Source organism: Plectropomus leopardus, chromosome 2 (genome assembly GCF_008729295.1).
Source record: "Plectropomus leopardus isolate mb chromosome 2, YSFRI_Pleo_2.0, whole genome shotgun sequence".
NCBI lineage: Eukaryota > Metazoa > Chordata > Actinopteri > Perciformes > Serranidae > Plectropomus > Plectropomus leopardus.
The window spans coordinates 13830274-13834393 of record NC_056464.1 but is presented as its reverse complement, the minus strand read 5'-3'; positions in this window follow the sequence as shown (position 1 = coordinate 13834393).

Sequence of the window (4120 nt, the reverse complement as noted above, 5' to 3'; positions counted from 1 at the left end):
CTTTAGCTAGCAGGCATACTCTCCAACACTCCTCTGAGACTGTTCAGTGGTGCAACGCTGTCAGATTTCCTCTCTCTACAGGTGGGTCCTCCCTCAAATCTCCTCCCTCAACTTGACTCCACTAACTGGAAGTAAACACTCAGCAGCTGATACAGTAGTGTAATAAAACGGGGAGGGATCAGCTTGTGTGTCGTTGGTGCCAGTTGTATTGGGTATAAAGTCTCAGCCATAAAAAGATGTGGTGAGTCATGAGATACAGTGGGAATTCATTCCTCTGTGAGGATGTGGCTTAAGGCTTTTGAGAGATCTGGCTTGACCAGTTCCTGACACTGCGGGAGCATTCAGAGGAATACTGGGCCACTGTTTCGTTCAAGTGCATGCTCTTCATAATGTAATTTCTTCAGAAGTTATACAAAATATGAAGTGATTCTCAGTAATTTGGGGCAAAACCTGCAGGTTTTTGTTCAGTTCATGGTCTGTTATGTGATAATAATATACCAGTAACTGAATTTCTTCTGTTTTGTCAGCAATGTCAAAGTGCCGAACACTGGAGTGTGCAGAAGTTGTGAAATCTGTGCAACAGAAGCAGTGCCAGTACAAATTAACCTCGCAGAGGGAAATCACTTTCACTTCTCTCACAGTGAGAAAATGTGTCTTTTCCTGAGGCAACTGTCAGGCAAGTGGATACAAGTTCTCCTCGAGGCTTGTTTTGGAGCTGAATTTGGGGTTTTGTGACAGACAAGAAGATGTGTTTATAATCCTTGTGATTGTTCAAGCAGAGCCCTGGGCTGGATAACAGTGGAACAAATTTGATAATGTGGCATCTTTCGTACATAATCTTTTTTGGGGATTCAAGAAAGTGGAACACGCTTTTACTATTTCACCACATCTGTATTTTAACATCCAGAATTTTGAAACTATTATTACTATTCTATAACCAACTGGAATTTTTACACAGTCTCTCAAAAGTTGCCATCGCAATGTCTGACTCTCACAGTGACACCTTGTTTTCCACCCCTGTTAGCTTTGGGCTGCAAACAGGTCAAAGGTCAAGGAGCAAAATAAGGTCACCCCCGTTTTCATACCACACATAGCAGAACATACTTACATCTAATCATGCAGACTTGAAAAAACATTGCAGTGTGCTGCATTTTTAAATAAGATGAGACAAAAGAGGGAGCGTCTCATGTCTGCAGATAACAGAGGTATGTTTCTACTGTGAATGGAGTGATTCAGGAATTTAGATGTTTACGTCCTCAGACCCAGTCTTGAAGGCTAAAATGAGTCGGAAGTTCTTAATGAAAGAAAATCGTTTTCTTTCCATAATCTGCTTTTTTCTCCACGCAATGCTAAACTTACATCACATAAAGTATCATGAACTTAAAACTAAATAATAAACAAAATAATGAAAATGAATTATATTAAATACAGTAAATGAATTCAATCAGATAAACTAGAATAATTACAATAAATTTTATTAAATTACACAAAATTGACTGAATTTAAAAAAACTAATGAATTAAAGTGAACTCAAATATATTAAATTGCATTAATTAAAACAAATTAAATCCAATTGCATCATGTTTTATATATATTAAACAAAGTAAAATATTGATTTTTTTTGTCTGAGAAATTGTTCCTTCCTCATCCTGTAATGATGTAATTCTACATTTATCCATATTCTACAGATAATCAGTTGGCTGTGAAACTTAATGTATTCATTTGGTGATTGTTGATTATACATGTAATCAGTTGTCAAAGAAATAAGGATCTGAGGACATTTCAGTTTGATCAGCACTGCAAAGTGCATTTTTTGCAGGATCCAATACGTAGAGTACTGTGCAAACAGTGTTCATTCCCAGTGTTACTGGATTGTTTTGATTTGATTTGCTACCAAAAAAAATCAGAAATAGCCCTCAAATTAGGCATTTAAGTTTCTAATTTTATTCTTTGTAAACACCATTACAATAAGGAATTTTCAGGACTACCCATAACTTGTCTGAAAATTAGGAACTACTTGAATGACTGTGCTTTGTATCTAATATCCTTCAGATGAAACAATCTATAAAGGAAGACTAACTCTTTGGCTGGGCTGCTCAAGTGATCAGAAGTAGACTTTGTTCTGTTTTAAGGTGTCACAAGCTAAAAAGGTCTGCAACTTCAGTGTAATGAGATAATCTCTCACCCCACTCTGCCACCCTGTGGAGGCCGGAGACAAAACGTTTGGGTGAAGCCTGACATCAGCCGCTAGACTTTGAACACCAGTATGTACTGCAGACTTTGCCTGCTGTATGTCACAGTGACCACACAGTAATAGTAAGAGAGCTACTCCATCATCATCATTCATAGTTTCCCAACACGGGGCAGGATGTCATTCATTTCCATCATGGTCACGGGCAGGGCTAGGCTCACTGGAGTCTGTAATTTAGGTACACGTACGTCATAAATACAGTTCAGTTGGAGACAGTTTCACTATTTAAAAGGCTTGAATTGTAGATGCGTGCGTTCAAAGCTTGTCTGGTGTGTTGCGTTGCACAGAGCTGACCACAGCTTGTTGTATTTTGAATCGCTAGTCACAATGTGTTTATCAGAGCGAGTAAAACAGCTGTGTGGCAGAATAAAGTCCTTGTGTAATATACAGTGCATACATAAACAGGCATGGGGTCATGTGAGTGATCTCAGCCACAGAATGAAGACAACACCTTTACTAACAAATAATTAATCTCTTTGTAGTTTAGTTTACAGTTTGTCATTTTTAACTACAGCCTGTAGATTGCATTAATGTGGTGCACAGATCTGGAGATAAATAGCTAAATATGGTATACTGTGTGAGATGAATCTGGATAAATTACATTCTGAATAAAGGATGATAAGCATATTTTTGATTGTAAGGATGCCTTTGGGCTGTTGTTTATGCCACTTTTGCAATACTCTATATATTTGACTGCAAAGAGCATCATGTAATAATGTGTGTTTCAGTTACACTTGTATACTGTGGTAGAATTTAACTAAGTACATTTACTCATGTGCTGTACTAAACACTACAATTTGTAGACAGAATTTGTACATTTTACACTACTACATTTATTTAACAGCTTTAGTTAATAGTTTGCATATTTAATTATTAATTAAAATATATGAATCAAATGAATCAACTAATAAATGATGATGTATAGTGTTATAGTGTTTCAAACTTGACAACATAAATGATCTAAATGGGTCAAACAATTGTATTTTCTGTTGTAATGTTTGTTAATGCAGTGGCTGAGAAAGAAACTATAAAAGCAGGAAGGGTCGTGACGTAAGTGACAACATTCAAATTTTGTGTTGGAGTCAGACTTTGGTTCCAGTTCCATTGAAGTTAAAGGGGTGGGAATGACAAATCCCACTATTACTCATCATATCTGTGCTGACCATTGACCGAAAAAATGCTTTCACAAAATAAAAAAGAACACACGGTGTTGACTGACATTTTTTATATAAACGTGGGTGTTTGTTTTCCTTGTTATTGATCTCCAAACAGATCATCGTTCTGCATGTCAGCTGCATGAAACGATAGCTCACCCAAGCCTGTTTGGTCAAATACATCATAATACATGACCAAACAGGGCATTTTTCAGTCAAACGTAGAACAACAAAGATATGATGGGTGATTAACTCTAACAGAAGTGGCACCAGAGTCTGATGTAATGACCCATCCTTCTTTTATAGTTTCCTCTGTAGATGACAGGAAGTAAACATGAACCAAAGCTGTTGCTCTAACAACAGAACAGCAATGAAACGGTCCAAAGATTAAGCTATCCAGCAGCAGCAAAACTAGCCCCATCTCTACTAGCTGCAACATTTCAGTGATACACAGATTGGGGTGCAGCTGCTTCTCACATCATATGGGTTATTAAAAAAAAAATCACATAAAAATGGTGAAAATGCAACTGTTTCATGAAAACGTATTCAACTTTCCACTGATGCTGAACATGTCGCCTCTTGTTCTCAATTTGATGCTCTGTTGGTGTGGCCATGTCTGCTACCTGGCAGGAAATATCTGGTGTTAGGTAATTTGTCATTTGTGGTCTGTCTATAAAAACACAATAGTCCCGCCTGTGTAGTTCTTTTCTGAAGC